Source organism: Natator depressus, chromosome 14, assembly GCF_965152275.1.
Source record: "Natator depressus isolate rNatDep1 chromosome 14, rNatDep2.hap1, whole genome shotgun sequence".
Taxonomy (NCBI): Eukaryota; Metazoa; Chordata; order Testudines; family Cheloniidae; genus Natator; species Natator depressus.
Genome location: NC_134247.1, coordinates 45,078,823 through 45,105,020, shown reverse-complemented (window position 1 = coordinate 45,105,020; position 26,198 = coordinate 45,078,823).

Here is a 26,198-nt window from a genome sequence, read left to right as displayed (position 1 = left end):
TGGCAGAGCCAGGAATAGGAGCCAGGTCTCCTGAGTTGCTACCCATATATTATTTACTCTCACTTTCCTTTAAGGAAACTGGAAGAGGGACCTTCCCCCAGCAGGCTTCAGGCCTACCCGTTGCCTCAGTTTCCCTTGAGATGGGTCTATCAGGTCCCAGCACTTTTAGGCTGTAAGCCTCTTGCTAAGGGCTTGTCTGCCCTTGGAAGTTTACCCACATAGTGTTCCAGAATAGCTATTTTGGTATAAACCCCCCATGTAGACACTCTTGCTCCAGAATAAAACCTGCCGCCCAGGGGATGCTATCGAATCAGCCAGTCCAGAATCACTATTCTAGAGTAGTTATTTCAGTACATTTTCAAGTGTAGACAAGACCTACCTGACAAAAAGCCCATCCTTTCTGGAGTACAAATCCAAACGGTCAAACACGCAATCAGAATACTCCATCTTAGCCCCTTCTTGACCCAGCCCTTTCTTTTTCCTCTTTCTCTTTTGTCAGCAGCCTCTGCCCTGGGTTTGGCTTGCAGCCCACCTGCTCACCCCCTTCAATCCACTTCTCCTTCTCCCCAGCACCGGGGAGCCTGCAAACGCCCACCTCCAAGGGAAACGCCCACCCACCTCTACATCCTGGCCCTGGTATCTAAACAGCTGGGCCTTTTGCATTCTCTAAGATTTCCCCTTTGAACTCTGGGTGGGACTCGCTGACTCCTTGGACTCCACAGAGCAATAGGTGCTGTGTCCGGGATACTTTGCTCTGCACTCATTGTCCAGTGCCTAGTTTTGAACTCTCCCATTCCAGTTTTTACTTCCCTTTTCTCTTTGTCCCACACAGTCATCGCCTATGGCCTGTAGCCCCGCCCCATCAAAAGGGGCAGGCCTTGAGCTCTGGTGGGCTCCTCCCACTGTCTTGGGTTTCAAACAGGCCAGGAAAGAGCAGTGGGAATTCCTGGGGCACTCTCTGTGACGGTGGTCCCCGCAAACATCCAGACAGAGCTCCTCTGAGCAGCATCCATGGATGTGGCTTTGGAAAGCAGCGGGAATTGTCTAGGGTTCTCTGCTCGGCGTTCCCATCCGGTTCCCCCGTTTTGTTCTTAAACTCCATCCCAAGTAATTAATATATTTCTGAGCTGTTTGGTGCCTCCTTCATCTCCCTTCTGTACTGATGGAGTGCTTAGGCTGTTTTGGAGGGTCATAGGTCAGGAGGGAGGAGCTGACGGGAACGGTAGCTCCCAGCTTGGCAGATACATCAGATCTGTTTCTATTGTTGCATAACTCTAGAGAGTCCCACTTGTTTTTTTTTTTTTCAAATGGTCTCCTACTAACATTTGCTAAGACGAGTGGGGTACAAAGTTTCTCCACCCTGATAGCAACAAGTGCTTCTCAGACTCTCTGTCCGGGAATCTCAGCCCATAAAGGCACATCCCCCCCCACCGCACCAACCTCCTGCTCTGAGGATAGTGGTTTTGGGATCGATCCTCTCCAGTCTGAGCTCTTCTCCTGGTAGGCGCTGTTATTTAGTGGGATGCACAGAGTTACCTCCTCCCCAGTTCACATCACCGAGATGGGGTGAGGTTAACAAAGAGAAGGGTAAGGGGTGGCTTGATCCCAGGCTATAAGTACCTATATAGGGGGACAAATATTTGACAATCAGTCAGTCTAGCACAGAAAGGTCTAGCACGATCCAAGGGCTGGAACTTGAAGCTAGACCAATTCAGATTGGAAGTACGGTGTACATTTTTAACAGCGAGGGTAATTAACCATCGCAACCATTTACCCAGGAGTCAGGGTGGATTCTCCACCACCGGCAATTTTACGATTAAGATTGGATTTTTTTTCCTCTAGTTCAAACAGGAATTAATTGTAGGAAGTCCAATGATCTCAGGAGTCTCCTGAGACTTAGAAATCTCTGAATCTCTCAGCTTGGCTGATGTCAGCAGTGAGAAAGTACAGAGTCACACAAGAGTAGTTTCCTTTTCCATATTTGTTGATATTTGCAGCCGAGCAGCTGCTCCTTTCCAGCTTCCCTGTTCAAACAAGGAACGTTAACATCAAGGGAGCTAAACACAGGTAAGGGACCCCGTCACCGAACGACCCCTGATTCTCTGTCCCACGCTCCTTTTCTCTCCTCCATCCCCAGAGCTGCCGGGGGGTGGGGGGGGGACATAAGACGAGGGTGGGACAAGGATCTTAGGGGAAAACCACTTGGGAGGTAGTGAAGTGTGGAGCTGGAAGTGGAAAGTCATGGGAGGCTCGGGGTGGAAGAAAAATGCAGAGGACGGGCAGTGGCAGATTGCCAGTCCTGGGGCCATAGCGGGGTGGGTGCAGGGCAGAAAGGAGCGAGTGGGGCGGGGCCGCGGGGGAAGGGGAAGAATGTGGTGGGGCCATGAGTGGCCTGGGGGCAGGGCTGTGGGGAAGGGACAGCATGGGATGGAATGGGGGCAGGGCCACAGATGGAAGGGCTGGGGTGGGGCCGCGGTTCTGGGGCCAGGCTCCACCCCCCGCCCTCCGGCAACTTGCTCCAGCCCCGGGCCCCAGGAAACCTTATTCCACCTCTGATCATGGGATGGCGCAAGCAGCCAGGACATGCAGCTCCCAAATCCAGTGGCTGGATCCTCAGCAGGTGTTACTGATGCCAATAAACATGCCTAGCGCTTTCCATCAGGAGATCTCAAAGCCTCATGAATAGCTGATCTTCCCTGGTTTTACTGGAAGTCTCCTGCGATGTCTCAGGTATGGACTGGGAGCTTTCTCTGCCTGTAACTGAACGGGGCAGGGCCACGACACCGCTGAAAGATTTCTTTTCCAACTTCCTTCTCAGACGCCTCACACCCCTAGGGAGGTGGTCCAACCCCGCCATGGCTTGGGAGTTTTAAAACAGGACTGTAACTGATATAAATTAGAACTGGTCAGGAAGTGGCTCCCCCCTCCCCGCAACATGGGAAAATGTTGACTTTGTTGAAAATCCAAAAAATGTGTATATGGGGGGGAATCTGGTTTTGGGCAACTGAAAATATTTTGCTTTTCTGAATTAAAAGTCAACATTTTTTAGGGCAAACAAACTGCAAAAAATCCATTCTGATGAAAATCCAATATTCCCTTGAAAGCCAGTTTTGATGGAAACATTTAAACCAACCCTAACACAGAACCCAGCCTGACCCCATGGCAGTCAGTGGGGGTCAGGGCTGGATTCTTAACTCAGTGACCCCTCCCCCCCCGGTAAACCCAGAGTGACCCCGGTGGAGTTAACTGAATCAGGGCTGGATGCCGATCTCATTTACCCTGGCACAAATCTAGAGTTACTCAATCTCCCATAAGTAGAAACGATACTTCTTATATTTTCTTTATCATCTGCATTATGACACACATTTTGCCTGCAAACATCCCCAGTAACGTGGCTTGCTTTCTCTGACTTTCCATGTCTCCGGTAAGACGTTCAATTTCTGTGTTCAGTCTCTCTCTCCATCTAGCCTGTCGCACTCCTTCTAGCATCTAATGGGATTTTTGTTGTTCTCCTGTCACAGGCTGGGCTTATCCAGTTCAAGGACTCCAGCCCTTTCATCCCCTGCTATGGCTCCCATGCACAGGGACGCACAGCCAGGGCGCTTCCGGATGACAATGCCCTGGGGTTTGCTGCTCAGCGGGCTGATTTACACTGCCATCTCTGCCATGCAATGTCCAGAGAAGGCGCCAAGTAAGGAGGAAGCCCGGTACAACGCTGATCCCTTGAGTCCACAGCCTAGGCACTGATTTTTATGATCATAGACTATCAGGGTTGGAAGGGACCTTAGGAGGTCACCTAGTCCAACCCCCTGCTCAAAGCAGGGCCAATCCCCAATTTTTGCCCCAGATCCCTAAATGGCCCCCTCAGGGATTGAACTCACAACCCTGGGTTTAGCAGGCCAATGCTCAAACCACTGAGCTATCCCTCTCCCCGGGGGTGTTCCACCCTGCTCTGCCCCAAGACCCGACTCCCACTTTGCCCCTTTCCCTGATGCCCCACCTTTGCTCTGCCTCTTCCTGCCCTGATCCACCCCCTCCACCAAGGGCCCACCCTCGCTCCACCCCTTCTGCTCCCTCCCCCTGAGGCCCTGCCCTCACTCTGCCTCATCCTGCCCCCACTCCCACCCCTCCCTCGAGACCCCCGCTCACTGCTTTCTGCCCTCCCCCAAGTGCCTCCCCCAGCCGCAGATCAGCCGAACAGCTGATCTGCAGCCCCACCAATCAACTGTGGCTGATGTTTTCTGTGGGTGCTTCAACCCCGGAGCACCCACGAAGTCAGCACCTAGAGTCCACAGAGCCCAGGAGTCCTGACTCCCAGGCCCCCCTGCTCTAACCCACTAGCCCCCACTCCCCTCCCAGAGCCAGGGAGAGAACCCAGGAGTCCTGACTCCCAGCTCCCCTACTCTAACCCACTAGATCCCGCTCCCCTCTCAGAGCCAGGGAGAGAACCCAGGAGTCCTGACTCCCAGCCCCCCCTGCTCTAACCCACTAGCCCCCACTCCCCTCCCAGAGCCAGGGAGAGAACCCAGGAGTTCTGACTCCCAGCCCTCCCTGCTCTAACCCACTAGCCCCCACTCCCCTCCCAGAGCCAGGGAGAGAACCCAGGAGTCCTGACTCCCAGCTCCCCTGCTCTAACCCACTAGCTCCCACTCCCTTCCCAGAGCCAGGGAGAGAACCCAGGAGTCCTGAGTCCCGGTTCAGTGCCCTGTCTGTTATACCATGTTCTCGTCTATGTTCCTGCTGCCCCCAACTCCCTACAGGCTGTTTCTGCTTTAGCCAAGCAATCCAAACTCTGTGTTTGCTTTTCTGTGTAGGCCCTGGAGATTGCCCACTTGTGTCCAGCCGTGTCTGCAAAGGGGGCTCAGTGAACATCCCACTTAACACATCAAAAACCACCCTGGATCTCTGCAAGCAAAATGGGTCAACTTTGAAGTGGGATCTCATCTACAGCTTCGGTACCGGGGGCCCGACGTATTTCAAGAGCTACTTCAAGGAGCAAGTCTTGGTTTCCAATGGCACCGTCGTGGTGGAGAAAGTGAGCCAAGGGGCTGGTGGGAATTATGTATTTCAAGACCTCAATGGAAAGTGTCTGGCTCAGATAGCACTGACAGTGGTGGGTAAGTTCTGCCTGGGGGACTCTGTGTCCCCGTTTAATCCTTGGGGTGGGTGCTGGGGGGGGTGTGAATTTTCCCTTTCAACTAGGGGATGAAAATCTTCCAATGAGCCCCCAGCTGCATACCAAACTGTGTCCAGCCATTGTTTTTTTATGGGTCAGGACACCTTGCTCAGAGACGGATTAAGGTCTCCTGGGGCCCTGGGCCGGAGCAAGTGGGGAGCTCCCAACACCGGAACCATGGCCCCGTCCCACCCCTTCCACCTGCCATCCCTCCCCCGCCCCGCCCCTTCTACCTGCGGCCCCGCCCACTGCCCCACCCCATCCTGCCCCTTCCTCTTGCCACCCCGCCCACCTCCCCACCCCTCCTACCTCTTCAGCCTGCCATCCCGCCCCCCTTCTACGCCTTCTAACGGTGGTCCCACCCATGGCCCCACCCCCTTCCACCTGTGACCCCGCCCACTGTCCCATCCCATTCTACCTGCGGCCACCCCATCCTTCCCCTCCCTTCCCCTGTGGCCCTGCCCACTGCCCCACCCCATCCCGCCCCTTCAATTCGTGGCTCCTCCCACTGCCCCACCCTATTCCCCATGACTCCATCTCTGCTCCACCCACAGCCCTGCCCCATCCTGCCCCTTCCCCGAGGCCCCACCCCCCAGGTCACTCCTTTCCAGATCTCCGCCCCCCAACCCCACACTGTGGCCCCAAGACCAGAGGAGCTCTGTGCCCCCATCACAGCCCCAGTGGGCCTCAATGGCAGAGGGAGATTTTTCCAGGGGCCCCAAATTGGCCCCTGGGCACAGGCCCTGTTAGCCCATGCGGCAATCGGCCACGGCCTTGCCGTATTCGCTCCACTTGTGTTGTGCGTTCTGTGCAACACGGAGAGCTTGTACGGCTCATGAAACCCTTTAATTCTTTCTGCCCATCTGACGCCCCCATCTGCCCCGCTCTCCCCTGCAGCGCTGTGCGGCGCTGACCAGCCCCTGAGCCATACCTTGCGCTAGGCAGGGCAACCCTGTGCTCTTCCATAGCCCCCCGCTCCTGTCCGAGACACGCCGGGAGCCCAATGACCTGACTGGGGAGTCGTTCGGTCTTAGTCGGTGGGATCGCTCCTCGTGATCGGACGCTCCCTGAGACACCTCTGCTCCTTCTCGTCTTTTCCAGACTCTTCCGGTAGCCCATCCCAAAGCAGCGCTTATCAAAAGGGTGAGTGAAAGCTAACGGAGCAGGCTTGGGAGGGAGGGAGGGGGTCGGGAGAGAGAAAGGCTGGCTTTGTAATGAAGACACTTGGGTCAAGCCCATCTCTCTTATAGGCACCTTCTCTGATCTGGGGTAAATCACTTAATCTCTCTAGGCTGCAGTTCCCTCCAGCTGTAAAGTGAGGAGAGGAATCCTTCTTTTATCTGTTCAGACTGCGGCAATTTACACCATGTCTGTGTGCAGCACCTGGCACAACAGGGCCCTGATCTCAGCTGGGGCAGGGACTATTCCACACAGTGTGAGAGATTTGCCGAAAGCCATAAATAAACCGAGGTCACCCCGCCTGGATTTTCCCCTGCATCTATATGTGGCATCCGCTCTAGGGGAAGATAACAGCTGGGCCTGAGTCTCTGGGAAGAAGTAACATCAGCCAGAGGAAGAATATTGTCTCCTGCCCCCATAGTCCCAAGAGATATGATGTCCTCCTTGCCAATGTCGTGTTCACTCTGAAGCCTACTGATGACCATTTAAATGACACCCTGGGTAAATACTTTGTGACTTAGCCCAGGTGGCCTCAGCAAGCCCAGACAAAAGAGAGAACTTGTGGCTAGCTAGACACCATTAAGGACTTTGCAGGTTTAGTTTCAGGAGCCAACCTTGCGTCGGTTCTCATCCCTTTTCTCTTTATATGCAGGTGCAGCGGCGGCCTGGTACTGGTGTATGTTTCCTCTCTTGAGTCTGCTCCAATGGCCGTAGATTTGCATCACTGCTCGTGAGCTAAGCTAAAGCACAGATTTGAGAAGCGTAACTAGAAGCAGCGTCACCCTATGAAGAGTTCTTTACCCACCCACGAACACCCAGAGCAGTAACCAACCAACTCAGCAGGAGACAGCTCCCTGCAGCCCACGGGCCTCCTGAAAGCTGATAACCACACACACACAGAGTCCCTTTCACGCTCACCTCCCAACACACTTGTGTTGTTGTTACTGCTTAGTACTTCCGGCAATGCACCTCTATTCTCAGTAATTTTATTCTTTCAAGGTGCTGTTTTGGTGTTTTGACTGCTCTGTGCATTTCATCATTTTTATTTCTCTCTTACGCTTACATTTAATTCTTTGAGTAGTGAGTTCTAAAATGCCTAACCTGGCCTGGCTGGAGTAATTCTCCATCTAGACATTTTTCAGATATATATAAATATTATATCTAGGTTTTTTGTGTCTACTGGTGGTGCACATCTGCCCATGCCCTGGTGCACATAACACAATGTATTCCGCACATGGATGGAAAAAATTCAAGGGAACATTGATGTCTGAGAGTCCTTTTAAAAAAAAAACAAACTTATTCTAAGAAAGCTCTGGCGGTCAGGGCTATATTGATCCACCAGCCGCTCAGAACGTCACAGCAACCCTGGGGGAAGGAGGCCTGTTACTGGAGAACCGACCCCTGGAGCCAGGAGAATCTCTCAGCGCCGTGAGCAGTAGACAGGACTATGGTGCACTTTTTGCAGATTCCTATTCTGTTCATTAGACTAGAGGGTACACACACACACACACACACACACAGACCGGGTCTGCTTCCTTCCAGCAGGGGACAGTAACAGACACAGAGTAAGTGCAGATGGCACGCATACCGCAGGCCTGATTTCCCCCAGCAGGGGGCAGTAACACAAACATACACACAGAGTAAATCTGGACATGCGCACACACACAGCAGGCCTGATTTTCCCCCAGCAGGGCCAGCTCTAGGATTTTTGCTGCCCCGAGCAAAAAAAATTTTAGACGCCCCTGCTTTTTTTTAGCCCCCCCGGCTCCACCCCAAATCCCCGGCCCCGCCTCCTCCCCCGGGCATGCCACATTCCCCCCCCCTTGCTTCCTGCAGCTCCCCCCCGCAACCCTCTGCCCTAGCTCACCTCCACTCCACCTGCTCCCCTGAACACGCGGCCGCTCTGCTTCTCTCCCCCTCCCTCTCAGGCGAGGGAGAGGGAGCGCGTTCAGGGGAGCGGAGGGGAGCGAGGGTGGGGGGGAGGGCAGGAGGTAACGGGGGGGGGGTAGAGGAACCGCTCCCCGCCCCAGCTCACCTCCACTCCACCACCGCTGCCTCCCCTGAGCACGCCGCCGCTCGGCTTCTCCTCCCTCCCTCCCAGGCTTGCCACGCAAAACAGCTGTTTGGCGCGTGGCAAGCCTGGGAGGGAGGGGGGAGAAGTGGAGCGGCGGCGGCGCGCTCAGGGGAGCAAGCGGAGGCGAGGTGGGGCGGCGGGGTCACATTTCTAGGGGTGGCATGGCCGGTGCTGGAATGCCGCCCCTAGAAATGTACCGCCCCAAGCACCTGCTTGTTTTGCTGGTGCCTAGAGCCGGCCCTGTCCCCCAGCAGGGGGCAGTAACACAAACATACACAGAGTAAATCTGGACATGCACACACACAGTAGGTCCGATTACCCCAGCAGGGGGCAGTAACGCACACACATACACACACAGACAGAGCAAGTCTCGATGTGCACACACACAGAAGGTCTGAGTCTGACCACCAGGGGGCAGTCATGCACACACAGAAGCAGGTTGATTTCTCCCAGCAGGGGGGCAATAACACCCAGGAAATCTGATCCCACCCAGGACACACACACGCACGCATGCGCGCACACACACACACACACACACACAGGAGTTCTGCTCCCTCTCTCACCCCTACACACACATACTGGTTCATTATAACATTTTGCATCAATCTCTCTCCTTTCGAACCCACATATCTGGGGCAAATTCCCAGCTCTTAGGGCTTCCTGTTCTAAAATAAATGCCATGGGGTCTCTGCGCACGGGAGGACCTTGGCATGTTACGCTTATAGAATCATAGAATCATAGAATCATAGAATATCAGGGTTGGAAGGGACCCCAGAAGGTCATCTAGTCCAACCCCCTGCTCGAAGCAGGACCAATTCCCAGTTAAATCATCCCAGCCAGGGCTTTGTCAAGCCTGACCTTAAAAACCTCTAAGGAAGGAGATTCTACCACCTCCCTAGGTAACGCATTCCAGTGTTTCACCATCCTCTTAGTGAAAAAGTTTTTCCTAATATCCAATCTAAACCTCCCCCATTGCAACTTGAGACCATTACTCCTCGTTCTGTCATCTGCTACCATTGAGAACAGTCTAGAGCCATCCTCTTTGGAACCCCCTTTCAGGTAGTTGAAAGCAGCTATCAAATCCCCCCTCATTCTTCTCTTCTGCAGACTAAACAATCCCAGCTCCCTCAGCCTCTCCTCATAAGTCATGTGCTCTAGACCCCTAATCATTTTTGTTGCCCTTCGCTGGACTCTCTCCAATTTATCCACATCCTTCTTGTAGTGTGGGGCCCAAAACTGGACACAGTACTCCAGATGAGGCCTCACCAGTGTCGAATAGAGGGGAACGATCACGTCCCTCGATCTGCTCGCTATGCCCCTACTTATACATCCCAAAATGCCATTGGCCTTCTTGGCAACAAGGGCACACTGTTGACTCATATCCAGCTTCTCGTCCACTGTCACCCCTAGGTCCTTTTCCGCAGAACTGCTGCCTAGCCATTCGGTCCCTAGTCTGTAGCGGTGCATTGGATTCTTCCATCCTAAGTGCAGGACCCTGCACTTATCCTTATTGAACCTCATCAGATTTCTTTTGGCCCAATCCTCCAATTTGTCTAGGTCCTTCTGTATCCTATCCCTCCCCTCCAGCGTATCTACCACTCCTCCCAGTTTAGTATCATCTGCAAATTTGCTGAGAGTGCAATCCACACCATCCTCCAGATCATTTATGAAGATATTGAACAAAACCGGCCCCAGGACCGACCCCTGGGGCACTCCACTTGACACCGGCTGCCAACTAGACATGGAGCCATTTATCACTACCCGTTGAGCCCGACAATCTAGCCAGCTTTCTACCCACCTTATAGTGCATTCATCTAGCCCATACTTCCTTAACTTGCTGACAAGAATACTGTGGGAGACAGTGTCAAAAGCTTTGCTAAAGTCAAGAAACAATACATCCACTGCTTTCCCTTCATCCACAGAACCAGTAATCTCATCATAAAAGGCGATTAGATTAGTCAGGCATGACCTTCCCTTGGTGAATCCATGCTGACTGTTCCTGATCACTTTCCTCTCATGTAAGTGCTTCAGGATTGATTCTTTGAGGACCTGCTCCATGATTTTTCCAGGGACTGAGGTGAGGCTGACTGGCCTGTAGTTCCCAGGATCCTCCTTCTTCCCTTTTTTAAAGATTGGCACTACATTAGCCTTTTTCCAGTCATCCGGGACTTCCCCCGTTCGCCACGAGTTTTCAAAGATAATGGCCAAGGGCTCTGCAATCACAGCCGCCAATTCCTTCAGCACTCTCGGATGTAACTCGTCCGGCCCCATGGACTTGTGCACGTCCAGCTTTTCTAAATAGTCCCTAACCACCTCTATCTCCACAGAGGGCTGGCCATCTCTTCCCCATTCTGTGATGCCCAGCGCAGCAGTCTGGGAGCTGACCTTGTTAGTGAAAACAGAGGCAAAAAAAGCATTGAGTACATTAGCTTTTTCCACATCCTCTGTCACTAGGTTGCCTCCCTCATTCAGTAAGGGGCCCACACTTTCCTTGGCTTTCTTCTTGTTGCCAACATACCTGAAGAAACCCTTCTTGTTACTCTTGACATCTCTTGCTAGCTGCAGCTCCAGGTGCGATTTGGCCCTCCTGATATCTTTCCTACATGCCCGAGCAATATTTTTATACTCTTCCCTGGTCATATGTCCAACCTTCCACTTCTTGTAAGCTTCTTTTTTATGTTTAAGATCCGCTAGGATTTCACCATTAAGCCAAGCTGGTCGCTTGCCATGTTTACTATTCTTTCGACTCATCGGGATGGTTTGTCCCTGTAACCTCAACAGGGATTCCTTGAAATACAGCCAGCTCTCCTGGACTCCCTTCCCCTTCATGATAGTCCCCCAGGGGATCCTACCCATCCGTTCCCTGAGGGAGTCGAAGTCTGCTTTCCTGAAGTCCAGGGTCCGTATCCTGCTGCTTACCTTTCTTCCCTGCGTCAGGATCCTGAACTCAACCAACTCATGGTCACTGCCTCCCAGATTCCCATCCACTTTTGCTTCTCCCACTAATTCTACCCGGTTTGTGAGCAGCAGGTCAAGAAAAGCGCCCCCCCTAGTTGGCTCCCCTAGCACTTGCGCCAGAAAATTGTCCCCTACGCTTTCCAAAAACTTCCTGGATTGTCTATGCACCGCTGTATTGCTCTCCCAGCAGATATCAGGAAAATTAAAGTCACCCATGAGAATCAGGGCATGCGATCTAGTAGCTTCCGTGAGTTGCCGGAAGAAAGCCTCATCCACCTCATCCCCCTGGTCCGGTGGTCTATAGCAGACTCCCACCACAACATCACTCTTGTTGCACACACTTCTAAACTTAATCCAGAGACACTCAGGTTTTTCCACAGTTTCGTACCGGAGCTCTGAGCAGTCATACTGCTCCCTTACATACAGTGCTACTCCCCCACCTTTTCTGCCCTGCCTGTCCTTCCTGAACAGTTTATAACCATCCATGACTGTACTCCAGTCATGTGAGCTATCCCACCAAGTCTCTGTTATTCCAATCACGTCATAGTTCCTTGACATCACCAGGACCTCCAGTTCTCCCTGCTTGTTTCCAAGGCTTTGTGCATTATAAGAAGCACACAGGATCTTTTTCAGGGGAAAAGGCAATATGCTGCGTTTATTGAAGATACAACAATTAGCATATTCATTCAATCACACCACACACACACACACACACTGTCCCACCAGTCAGTGTTATAGTTACCAGCCCAGAGTCCGGCTCGACCTAGTGGCCAGCTACGTTGATCACCGGTAGGGAGGAGCCAGGTTCCGTCGGTCGCGACACGGTGCTCCGGGGAAGTCTTGGCAGGACGAACCCAAAGTTTCATGGCCAGGCCCCCTGTTTATATAGTGCTTTTCCTTCATTAGGACCAATGAGTTTTGCACGGTCATGCTGTAATAAATTTTTGTTTGACAAGTGCTTGTTTTCTTAACTTGTCCTTCTCAGTCTTTACATCAAGTTCCTCAGGGAGTTATACCATGCTGGTTTTGATCACCACTATCTTGTCCCCATTAATAGGTGCCTGTCTCATCTTTAGAGTCGTCAATCTGCCCTCCTCTGTTGCTTCAACAGGGGAGTGTTGAGGCCTCCTGGTGCCCTTGTGTCTGTCTCCAGCTCCTCCCTAGACCATCTGGTTCAGCAATGGCCTTCACACTTATCTCTTAACCCACACGTTCCTCATTCACACACGAAACACAATTAATTTACACAGAACATTTTGAACAGGAACATCAAATTGCAGTGCAAAAAAAAAAAAAAAAAGAAAAAAAAAAGAAACAATCCTGGCATTCCTTTACTTATTTTAAAATGCTAAACCTACAGCAGATTGGTGACCCTCAGAGGATCTGTTTCTGCCTTGAAATCAGTCCAGACACAGATTCTGGCTGATGGCCCATTAGGCCATTCCTTTCTGCTCTTCAAAAAGGGTGGCTGGCGGGATATGATCAAATCATACACCAATCCATTTAATACATACTATATTATTATGCTTTATCCTTCATTCTAAATTATATAAAATACAAACATAAAATCCTACTGCTACAAAATCACCTCCCAGCTCCTGCTCACTTCTCCCATCTTTACACATCCAAGGATCATCCTTTTGGCCACAGCATCACATTGGGACATCACATTCAGCTGTTCGTCCATTATAACCCCTAAGTCCTTTTCTGGGTCACTGCTCTCCTGGAGACAATCCTCCATTCCGTAGGTCTGACCTGCAATCTTTGGTCCTACATGTCTGATCTTGCATTTGGCAGTTCTGACGCACATTTTGTTTGAATGGGCCCAGCTCACCACGTTAACAAGAGTGCTCTGTTCGGCTGCCATTTAATTACCGTTCCACCAATCTTTGGGTCTTCCACAAATGGTCGCAGCAAGGATTTTAGGTTGCCTTCCAGATCGTTGATGAAAATGGTTGAATCCACATCAGGCCTAGAAACACGTCCATTAAAAGATGGTTCCCCTTTGACAACTACTTTCTGAGATCGGTCAGTTCACCCATTAGTCATGTACTCTATCAGTGTTGCCTAGTGCTAGATTTTTATTGACACCGGGCCAAATTCATGCATGGACGCTGCAAGATGGAAGGACCATGCATGGATACACCAAGTTGCAAGAACCATGCTTGGATGCTGTGAAATGCAAGGCCTGTGGTAAGGAGATGGCCTCACTAGGCATGACCATGGCATCTTTCCTTCATGAAACTTAGAATCAGTTTGTCCTTCCATGGCTTGCATCATTCACATGTGACCGCTGCACACTTGCCTATAGGCAAACAATGGGAGGATTTTCAACCCAACTCTTGTGTGTTGGCCAAATTTCCATTTGGTGCCTCAGCTTAAAGTGTCTATTTCTGAGAACTGGGCCCGTAGGGAAAGAGTGGGAGATTCAGAGAGATTAACACAGTGTGGCAGAGCTCCAATCTTGTCCCTGTGGGTCCCGTGCTTCCAGGAGGTTTATGCTAGCCTCAGAGGCTCACTGTGACCCTCCATGTGGCCCTTCTCCCCTCCCATGGACACATGTTACCCCTGTACGCTTAGCCTGCATTAACTGGCCGCGCTTCACTAGTTTACCCGAAATTAGGGTGATAGCACTCCCTGAGTCTGAGTACCATGGTTTCGACCCCATCCAACTTTACCTGCCTTGTATATTTATGTGGGGTGACTGTGACCCCTACAAGATTGAGTAGGCTGCATGGGTCTGCTCTGTCCCCCAGGTTACACTGCATGGGCTCTAAGACATTGGGGCACTGGGCTGCTATATGCCCCAACTCCCCACACCTGTAACACCTATAATTGCTTCTAGTCACTCATGTGATAGGGGGTTTAGTCCCAGGGTCCCCCCCCACTCAGGCCTTTCCCTTCCTTCTGGGTTCCCGGCTGGTTTTCAGCCCCCCTCTTCTTCCACCTAGAACTCCCTGGGGGTTTGGCGGCCCTCCGGGGTCGGGGTCGAGTGCTTGCTTCGTGAGGGGCCTTCCTTGGGTAGTTGGGTCAATTCCCTGGCTGTCATCCATCTCTCCATCAATGTGATCATTTCGTCGTAGGTGGATGGATCATTCTGGCATACCCATTTGCAGAGATCTGGCAGCAGTCCCCTCATGTAATGGTCCATCACCAAAGTCTCATAGAATCATAGAATATCAGAGTTGGAAGGGACCTCAGGAGGTCATCTAGTCCAACCCCCTGCTCAAAGCAGGACCAATCCCCAATTTTTGCCCCAGATCCCTAAATGGCCCCCTCAAGGATTGAACTCACAACCCTGGGTTCAGCAGGCCAGCGCTCAAACCACTGAGCTATCCCTCCCCCCCATCTCCAAAATCTCCTCCGGGCTGCATGCCTCGGGCCGTAACCACTTCCGAGCGAGGTGTATGAGGTCGAATAGTTGGGACCTTGGAGGTTTGTTCTCCTGGTATTTCCACTCCTGGAATCTCTGGGTCCGTACCGCTGCCGTCACCCCTGATCGTGCTAGGATCTCTGCCCTCAGCCGGGAATAGTCAGTGGTATCCTGGGTGGGCAGATCAAAGTAGGCCTTCTGGGCCTCTCTGCACAAAAACGGGGCGAGAACGCTGGCCCACGCCTCACGCTGAGCAGAGCTCCGACCTTGTCCCTGTGAGTCCCGCGCTTCCAGGCAGTTTATGCTAGCTTCAGAGACTCACTGCAACCCTCCACATAGCCCTTCTCTCTCTAGGACCAGGGTTGCTGTCTACTGGGCCCTTTTCATCATAAGCCAGCAAGCAGGTTGGTGAGAGAACTTCCCACAGTCTCTGTTGTCCCTGCGCGCTTGTTCCAGAACAGTTTAGCCTCCTGTCCTGACAGGGGCCTGTCTTCTCCTCCCAGGAGGTATTTCTGCAGTGGCAGGTTGGGGGGAACCCAGGCCCACCCACTACTCCGGGTTCCGGCCCAGGGACCCTTGTGGCAGCAGCTGTTGACAGCCGACCTTTCTCCGCCAGAGCTGCTACATTTCCCTGGGCCGTTTCCACAAAGCTCTCCCGCTTCTCTCTCTTAAAGCCTTCTTCACCCTTACCTTAGGGCTCCCTTTCCAGTGGCTTGAGGGTGTCTTCATTACCCAGCCCTTTAGCTGCACTTCCCCTCCTCTGGCTCCCTGACTCTCCCCCTGGCCTGACTGGAGTGAGCCCTTTTATAGTATCAGAGGGGCCTTAATTAGAGTCAGGTGTTCACATTAGCTTAACAGCTTCACCTGACTCTTTGCAGGTTAATTGGAGTCAGGTCTTCTCATTAGCCTAACCTGGATCAGACCCTGCTCTGGTCAGTCAGGGAACAGAAAACTGCTTCTCCAGTGGCCAGTATATCTGCCTTCTACTACTCTGCTGTACGGGGCGGCGTCCACCGACTCCCTTGATGCCTTTGAGGAGCGGTGGGCGCTGTCCGGGGTCCTCTGCTCGGTGTCCCCGTCCAGTTCCCTTTTTTTGACCCTTTGACCGCACTCCCGTTCCTGTTCTTCATTAGTTGTCCCACGTAATCATTTGGTTTTCAGGTCCTGTGGATCCCCCCCTTAGGCTGGGGGGGGATCCTTTAGCAGTGGGCGAGCTTTGCCCGCCCACTTCCTGGATCCCAATAGGACTACTCTGCTGTACGGGGCGGCGTCCACCGACTCCCTTGATGCCTTTGAGGAGCGGTGGGCGCTGTCCGGGGTCCTCTGCTCGGTGTCCCCGTCCGGTTCCCTTCTTTTGACCCTTTGACTGCACTCCCGTCCCTGTTCTTCATTAGTTGTCCCCCGTGATTAGTTGGCCTCCAGGTCCTGTGGATCTCCCCCTTAGGCTGGGGGGAGATCCTTTAGCAGTGGGCGAGCTTTGCCCGCCCACTTCCTGGATCCCAACAGGACTACTCTGCTGTACGCCCTGGATCCCAAGAAGACTACTCTGCTGTACCCAACAGGCCTGGGTCTATCACAAAGGACAGGCAGGCAAAGAAAGAGACAGAGAAGGCTGCATTTGCTTCTGCAGTGTAGACCACATCAGGGTGGACTTCAGTTTGCTAACAGGACTAAGCAGCAGGCAGATCTTACCACGAATCTTAGGTCACATAAATAGCGCCTACATCCTACAGTGACAGGGCAGTTAGAGATGGAGATAAAAGATACAGTAAAACACAAACACAAGAATCAGAGTGATGGAGTCAGGACACCTGCGTTCTATTGTCTGCTCCCCCTCTGACTCAGGCAAGTCATTGAAACTTTCTGTTCCTCATTTAATTCATCTGGGACTAACGTTAGCCGCCCCGTGTAAAGCAAGCTGAGGTTCTCAGATGGAAAGAGCAGAGCAGGAACAATGTTTTGATTTCTGTTTCTCAGCTCTGTGTGACTACAGACATAGAAACCATAGCCTCCGGGCTAATTTGCCTGCAGTGATCTCTGAGGTTTCCTAAGTCTCTATGAAGTTTTAAGAGAGGTTCGCTCTCACAGCCCTGAACAGAGTCCCTGTAATACAGCAGCTCTCCGAAGCAAAAGCCATCCCCCTTTTCCCTCCCCTTGCCTTTCTCAAACAGGGAGTGTCCAAAATGCTGGTTCACAATTTCGTAAAGCAGGATTTTCTTTCCAACCTTAAGGGGAGTCTGATTTTGAGTCCAACCTCATGGGCGGCGGGTATCAAAGGCCAGGCCAGGCTAAGTCCATGTTCCACCCTGAGGCCCTGCCCAGCCTCCCTCTACCCACAAGCCGGCAGGGGCTCACTCAGCTCCAGCTGGTGGCCTGCAGGGGGTGAGCAGGCGTGGCTGGGACAGGCACGACAGGGTTCCTCCGGCCATGGGGGTCGGTCTTGGGGCTCCTCTGTCTGCAGGTGGGGCGGGGCCTTGGGTAGAAAGGGCAGGGCAGGTGGGCTAGCCTCCCCAAAGTGGGGAAGAGGGCTCACCCACCACCCATGTCCAACCTCCACTCCACGCAATAAATAACAACCCAGCTCCTGATTATCTCATCAACCATTAGAACTTGCTCTATTTTGAGTAAGCGCTTTTTGAGGTGGTGAATTTTAGAGACAGGAAACACATGAGTTAGAGCAAATGGCTCATTTTCATCATGGCAAGGAGGTTAGCAGTGGGGTTATCTGCTATCTAAGGGACTTATCTGTACCACATCTCTGTAACATCTGAGCAGCTCACTGTCTTTAATGTATTGCCTCTCACAATGCCCCTGGGAATCAGGAAAGTGCAGTGATCCCCATTGTACAGGTGGGGAACTGAGTGAGGCTAAGAAACATGCCCACGTTCACACAGGGAATCTGTGTCAGAGCAAAGACTTGAACCTCGGTCATCCAAGTCCTAGGCTTGTGCCTCAGTGTACGTCTACACTGCACTCTAAGCTCAGGCTCTGAATCAGGTTTGAGCCCAAGCCCCCCTTCTATCCACACACAAATCAGTCTGACTCAGGTCAGTGAGCACTCAGGACCCGGGTCCTAAGATTCAGCTGGGGGGTGGTGGTGGATCAGAGCCAAATCCCACAGCGACGCAGGTCCAAACCCAGTCCTTTTGCAGTGTAGATGCAGCTCAAGTCAGAGACCTGAATTAGAAGGCCTGCGTGGTGCAGAGAGTTAGCGTGGCAGTGAGGCCTGGTGCAGGAGCCCAGTATGTCTACACTGCAGTGTAAGCTCAGGGTTCGAACTTAGGCTCAAGCCTAACCTCCCTTCTGTCTACACACAAATAGCACCAACTTAGGGCTCATGTCCAAGGTCCTTGGGCCCCACAGGGATAGAAGGTCCAAGTCTGAGTCAAGCCAGGACCCAGGGTTCAAGCCCTATTGCTTTGCAGTGTAAACGCAGCCCAAGTGGACTCATGCTCTGGGAGTCTGCCAAAAGTGTCCCACAATCCCACAGGCCAATTTTCTTTGTCCTCTGGACAGTCAAGTTTGGTGAACAGTCAAGTTTTCCCACATGGCACCATGAACAAAGGGCTAGAGTGACCATGTTTTGGGAGGGGGGTTAGCAAGTCTGGGATACGGGTGGCTGGACTTGGGCCTGCATAATGCAGTGTAGATGGAGGAGCCCCAGGTTGGAACCCAGGGTACAACAATTCCTAACCTTACAAATGAGTGTAGATGCTCAAGCCCTAGGTTAACAAACCTGCGGGTCTGCTAACTCGAGTTCTACTAGCCCGGGGCTTACATTGCAGCATAGACACACCCTTAACGACTCGACCATTCTCCTTCACCTTGAGGTGGCCCGAGGTATTGGTTCTAGGTCTGGGTTTAATTTTTGTTATTACTGTTAATTATCATTATTATTAACCCCAAGAGCTCCGAGCAGGGACTAGTACGCCAGAGAGAGGAAAGATAGCCCAATGGCTAGGCTGCATCCTTGGGTTTAATTCTCTGCTTGTCTGACCTTGGACAAAACATATTGATGCTGCCGAATCTTCATTTTTCACTGGAAAAAAGCTTTCAGTGAAATATATTTCAGCTAGCTGTAGCCTGGGGCCTTTCTAAGTCCGAGCTTTCTAGGTCAAACTCAGCACCTTCAACTCCTCCCCGAACCCAGTCAACTCCCAATGCATCTCCCAGAGCACGGCTGTCACGCGCTCCCGATGCATTCCTTCACTCCCTTCCCGAGCGGATTGCTGTATTCGACACCAGCTGCCGTTGCAACTGGGCTTTTGATGGTCGAGCCAGTCTGGAGGCGACAAAGGCATAGGTCACTGGAACAAGGTCCATGTCAGAGAGAAACTCCACCTCCTGCATTCCAGGTAGATGGGAAGAAGTCATGGTGTCTGCAATGTCTTTGTAAAAACCCTGGTGAAAACTTAGGCCCCTTTGGAGGAGCACCTTAAAAACCTAACCAGGTATCTCACGAAGAGAAGAAAAATAATCAGTTCCATTTTCCCTCTGAGTCATTGATACGAGTGGTTCTCAAGCCGCGGTTGCCGTAACGCTCAGATCAGTCAGGGACACACAGGCTGGACAAGGAACTGGCATATATGGGATCTCCGGCTTACAAAGGGGTCTGCAGGATGGGTACAAGTTGATCCACATGCAGTTGGAGTTCAACCAGTGCAAGGTAACATGCTTAATTCAACTCAAAGGCTGGTTTTGGTCATTGGCTTCACTTTGCCTCTCTTCGCTGTGTCTATTTCTAGTGGTAGATCCAGTTTGTTTGGATTTTTTTTCTCTTTTACTATTTGATTTGTCGGGGGTGCTGAAGAGACTCTGAGGACGTACAATTCTCCCACCAAACTGAAGGATGTTTTGGGGTGATCTCCCTGCCTCGCACGGCAGCGGGTGCTAAGTCATTGTTGGCGGAAATCTCTTATCCCCAAGGTTTACCAAAATCATTCTTCTGAAGAGCAATTTTTTGGTGCTGTTGAAATGCAGCAGATCGCATCAAATGGCCGGTAGTTTAAAAACCTTCCCCTATAAGCCTCAACCAAGGGGATCTTCAACACTTCCCCAGTTCAATCAAACAAATTAAACACTGTCCTATGCTCTCTATACACTCAAGAAATCCGAGCCGACGGGAGTTTTGCCATTGACTTCAGTGGGACCAGGATTTCACCCACAATACTTTTTTATTTCATGATCAAAGTAGGAAATATTTGCAAGTTCTCTTAGCAGCAGCTGGTCCGCTGGCTGCCGTTGCTCTCTTCATTCATAGAATCATAGAATATCAGGGTTGGAAGGGACCTCAGGAGGTCATCTAGTCCAACCCCCTGCTCAAAGACCAATCCCCAACTAAATCCCCAAGGACCAATCAAGATGGCATGTCTTTTCGAAAAGATCTGCTTTAGTTCAAACAGGAATTAATTCTGGGAAGTCCAATGATCTCAGTGATCTCTTCTGACCTAGGAATCTATGAATCTCTGGCGGACATTGGCGGTGGGGAAGTACAGAGTCTCACAAGAGAAGTTTTCTCTTCCACATTTATTGATATTTGCAGCCAAGCAGCTGCTCCTTTTCAGCTTCCCAGTTCAAACACAGAACATTAAAATCAAGGGAGCTCTCCGGATCTGGATGTACAACCAGCATCTGTCTCTCACATCTGTCTGTGCAGTGCCCGGCACAATGGGAAGCTGATTTCAGCAGGGTGCTACTAAAATGTAAATAATAATTACATTTTGCCCAGCCGTCTTAAGCTGTACAGCCATCCACAGGCTAAGATAAAGGGAACCAGATACCAGGTTTGGGGGTATGAAGTGCTCACGGGCAGATATCAGGAAAGATTTTGCCCCCCCCCAAGATAAATTCCAAAAGACATGATCTCCTCCCTGCCAATGTGGTGTTAACTCTGAAGCCTAATGATGACAATTTAAACGCCTCTCATGGTAAACACTTTGTTGCCAGTCCCAGCACATGAAATGGTCGTGCTGTGAAGATTTGCACAGTCTGTGAGTATAGTTTAATTTTTGACTGGTGTAGGAACCACCTGGGATGTGGGCAGAACCTCCTCCCCCTTCAAAATTGCACTAACCTTTTTTTATTCTTGACATTGATTGTGGCTTAGCCCAGGTGGCCCCAGAAAGCCCAGACAAAAGAGAGAACTTGTGGCTATCTAGACACCATGAAGGACCTTGCAGATTTAGTTTCAGGAGCCAACTTTGCATCAGTTCTCATCCCTTTTCTCTTTATATGCAGGTGCTGCGGTGGCCTGGTACTGGTATATGATTCCTCTCCTGAGTCTGCTCTGATGGTCGTAGATTTGCATCTCTGTTTGCAGGGCCGACCTTAGGATTTTTGGGACCCTATGCAGTATTATTAAACTGGTGACCCTATGCCTGACGGCAGCTCAGCACTTCACAGCAGCCATGGGGAAAGGAGGCCTGTTACTGGCGAACTGACCCCTGGAGCATCTCTCAGAGCCATTAGCAGTAGAGAGGACTATGATGCACTGTTTACAGATTCCTATTCTTTTCATCAGAGGGTGGTAGAATAACACACATGGATCCCCACGCACCTGCGCGCACACACACACAGACCAGGTCTGCTTCCCTCCAGCGGGGAACAGTAACACACACAGAGTAAATCTGGACATGCCCACACATAGCAGGTCTGATTCTCCCCAGCAGGGGACAGTAACACACGCAGGAATCTGATCCCACCCAGGATGGACACACACACACACACAGAGTAAATCTGCTCCCATTGGGAGTAGCGCCCCTCTCCCACCTCTATGTACACGCCCTGGTTCATTGCAACATTTTGCATCAATCTCTCTCTCTTTTCATCCCCAAATATCCGGGGCAAATTCCCAGCTCTTAGGGATTCCTATTGTGAACTAAATGCCACGGGGTCTCCAGGCAGAGGTGAAAGTAAGCCGGTACGCCCCGCTACGGTGTACCGGCAAGAGCTGGTACCAGGGTGGATCGGCTTCCCCAGGGCTCTGGCAGGCTCCGGGGACGATTTAAAGGGCCCGGGGCGGTAGTGGCAGCCGGAGCCCCGTCCCCGGAGCCCTGCTGCCAGAGCCCTGGGGAAGCGGCGGCAGGGCTCCGGGGATGATTTAAAGGGCCCAGGGCTCTGGCCGCTGCTACCGCCCAGGGCCCTTTAAACCGCTGCCAGAGCCCCCGGCTGCTGCTGTTACCCCGGGGAGGGGGAAGGAGGAACTTGCCGGTACACGGTGGGCCGGGGCTGGCTCTGACCTCCCCCAGCCCTGCCCCTTCCGCCCAAGGCCCCGCCTGGAGCCGGCCCCAGCCCAGCCCTGTACCGGTAAGTTCCGAGATTTACTTTCACCCCTGTCTCCAGGCCGGGCACGGCAGGCCCTTGGGGGAATGCACATAGTGTGGGGTCGGAGAGAAAAGCTCTCTGGCCTGTTTCCAGGTCACGCGCCTGCTCTACCCAATGCCAGGCGAGAAGCAAGAAGTGTGATACACACAGACGTCAAATACGCCTCGCCTGTCTTAGGAACCATTAGTCACGATGGTCAGTAAAAGGGATAAGACCCATCACTCGAAGACTTTTAGCTGGCCTATCTTTTTAGAAGGGGCGCTAGCTTCTAAAGAGAAGTCCTGCCCAAAGGAAGAGTTGCCCTGTGAAAATCACAGAATCTTCTATGATTCTAAAGATCCCAGCATTAAAATGGGCCCGCTAACATTGCCTAGACTCAATAAAAGGGGTTGTCACTTTTAAACTTCATACAAGGTGTGAGCTGCGCTATTTGCCAAAATTGGTAGATCTCGTTTTTTTTTAGCGTGGGGCTATAAAATCTCACTGGGACCCTGGCAAATTCATGAATTTAACCCCCATTCACAGTTACAACCCCCCAGACAGAGCTACAGAAGCAGCTTGTGATTCATCTACCTCTGTTACTTTCCCCCAGCAGGGATGAGCACCAGAGACTGGATTGAGTCTGTTTGGGGGACCATTCCAGATCTGTACATCTGCAAATGTACCGCAGCCCTAATAATACCAGTGAAGGGAATTAAACCAAACACCAGAAAATTCACCTTCTCCACCACTCCATGCCGTCTTCTGCGTTGTAACAAATTGCCTTTCTCTCTATTACCACTGCGGGTCAGTATTTGCCTATATCTTGTTCCTACTGCAGAGATGTTAGCCAGGGTAAGCAGGATCTGAATGAGCCTTCCCCTGACATTGAGTGATGAACTGGGAAAAGACCTCAGGAGCGGACTGTATTTGCATAGACACACATATTCTGCCTAGGGGATCAGCAGACAGACCTGCTTTGCCCAAGTGATTGGTTTTAGCAGTGTAACCCCTTTGGGGTTTAGAGAACATGGCCCCTTTAAATCTTTTTCCTAAGGGGAGAGGGGGGCAGTGAGAGACAGGAGGGACACTCCAGGGTGTGGGTCTCGAGCTGGAGAGAGAGGGGCAGCAGCCCGCAGGCCCTGGCAAAGTGAAGCAGCAGAGAATATGCCTGAAGCCTGGGAAGGCAGTACCGGATTTACCATGGGGCCGGGCCCACGCTCTAAAGGGGACCCTGGCCCAGACCACTCTTCTCCGCCCCCCGCCCACCACTCTCTCCTGCGGGGGCAGGGGGCAGAAGCTTGGTCCTGCCGGCTCCTGCAACAGGGCAGGCTCCGCCGGCAGCCAAGCTCCCCCCGCCCCGAGCGCACCACGTTCCCACCCCTCCCCTTCCCAGCGCTTCCCCCGTCACCAAACAGCTGTTCACCTGCACGAGGGAGGGGGAGGAGATGGAGAAGAGGTGGGGCGGGGCCTTGGGGAAGGGGGTGGAATCAGGGCATATCCCCTCCAGTCCCCTGCCATGAGCCACTCAGGGCAGGGGGCTGGGAGCACCCCCGCGACCCCAGCCCACCTCCCCAGCCATGACCCCTGCACTCCCCACACACATACCCAGCCCCCCACACCCCATGCCCTGACTCCTGCACCCCCCCACATCCCCACCCCCACCCTGAGCACCAAACGGGAGCTGCCCTAGGTAAGCGCTCCACACCCCAACCTCCTGCCCCAACCCTGAGCTCCCTCCTGCACCCTAGCTCCTGGCCAGACCCTGCACCCCAACCCCCAGCCTGCTCCTGCACCCTAACTCCCTCCCAGACCCTGCACCCCCAGCCCTGTGCTCAGCGCAGCCCCACCCTCAGCTCGGTGCAGAGAAAGACGAAGAGAGTGGGCTAGAACCAGGGCGAAGGTAGGTACCTGCTCTATGTGGGCAGGGGCGTGGTGGGGGATCCTGTTTACACCCTCCCCAGCCATGCTGCGCTTCCAGTTTAGCCCCAGCCCCTCCCTTGCTCTAGGGACCAACTCTCGCTCCCGCCCCGCTGTGCTTTTGCCCCTGGCCCCTGCCTTGCTTCAGTCAGCAGGGACTAATCCTCCCCACTGTACCCCACTGTGCTCATCTTGCCCCTGGTCCCTGCCTCGCTCCAGCTGGGGACCAGTTCTTCCCCCCCACCCTCCCACCACGCCCCACTGTCAGGGTGGATAAAAATCAATGACTTTTTTTAAAAAATCTGATTTTTTTTTATTTAAATCGGATTTTTGCAGAAAAAACCTATCTAAAAGATAGTTTTAATAAAGATACATTATATCTCATCATGGAATAGGGATTATAAATTCTAATTCTATAGTATGAGACAATATATTCATGTAATGTTTAAGAAAAGTTTTGTAAATGAGTTCTAATAGTTCATGGATTAGAGACCCAGTCTTATGGGGTTCCACACGCTTCTGTATAGATTATTTAGGTTAATCTTTCTATCTACCCAATGGGACTCAGTGCTCAGTCTGGAAGATACCATCAGAGATGCTTAGTTTTGCAGTTCTCAAACTGTGGATTGTGTCTCCAGAGGTAACACGCTTGTTAACAGCAAAAATATTTTAAATAAATAAATAATATAGAGAGGTGAGAAATAACGGACCTCAACTCTATTGTCCCTCTGCAAATCTGTGTACACAGAGTCAATCCCTTACCTCTCTCTAAAAGTGCAAAGTTTCAAAAAGTTCAATGAATAGAAGATTGTTGGGGGCGGAATAGATCTGGACAAGGAGAAGAAGTCTGGAGATAAATGTGAGAAGCAAGGGACATATGCTTTTTTGTTAAAATATTATGTTTGCTGTTGAAGAATAAAATCCAGAATACTTAATGTTGTTGTTTTAGTTAAATAAAACAATTTAAATGTCTGTCTGGTGATGTTCTCCTCCTAATACAGCATGGCAAGAAAATCCTCCAAATATTAATGATTAACCTGTTGAATTGGAGATCGTTCACCTGCCAATGACTTCATAAATATCTGCTTCAGTTATCTTTGGTAAATGAAATAACCAAACAATAATTCATTTTTTGATATAGCGGTACAACTCATCTGAAAAGTTTTCAAAATAAATCACTGTTTAAAAATGGATAGTGTGTACCTTCTAAAAATGAAACCTACATCTATATCGGAGTTGTGAAGAATATGTATTAAGGTTATAACCACCAACAAGAATGCACTTTTATGTAGAAAACCATGATTCAATCGAGTCTTCCTGACTAGTGATTTAAATCATGATTTAAATCAAATCCACCCTGCCCACTGTGCTCTTGCCCCGGCCCCTTCATTCCCCAGGGGGGCCCACAAATATGTTTGGAGGGGGGCCCACAAAAAGTTAATCCGGCCCTGTGGGAAGGACAGGGCGGCCGATCGGGGACACCCCAGGACAGGAGGCAGGAGGACCACTGTGCCAGGGAGGAATCGCCCGAGAAGGACAGGCCGGACTGTCCAGAGCTGCATGGGGCTGTGAGTACTGGGGCTTGTGACTCTGCATTGGGAATAAGGAGGGAGGCTGCTAGCTAATTAAGTGGGGAGCTGGTCGCTCTGTGTGGTTTTACAGAGAGTGGCAGAAGAGGGCACCAGAGGGGTTTGTTGGGGAAAGTTTACTGGCACCAAAGACAACCAGGACCACCGAAGACTCATCACTGGACTGAAACTTTGCTCAGGACTCCTGAACTCTGTGTGCAGACACGTTGCTCGGTGTCTGCCCTTTCAGCCTGAAGGAACAGTAATCCACACCATGTAGGGTCAAGCACAGACGTTTGTTACGCACAGCGCTGGCAGAGTGTCACTTTGCTTATTAGGCTTAGAGACACTGCAGAACAATTGATTACAATAGATTATATAGGGTGCTCATTGGGCGGAGAGCAGTGACGGGGATGGGTTTTCCCAAGCCCCTGGAGAGGTTCTAGCAGCGAGACAAGATAAGCACAATAAGCCAATGGTCTAAAAGATTACATAATGGCTCCGCCCATGGCCCAAATTAACATATTGCTGACACACAGGTAATTACCCCCAACCTGTGTCTATTAAAGTATGTAGGTTAAATCCTAATTTTGGGGTCCAGGGGAATGAGGTAGCAGCTCTCCCAGTTGAACCAACAGGTACATTCCT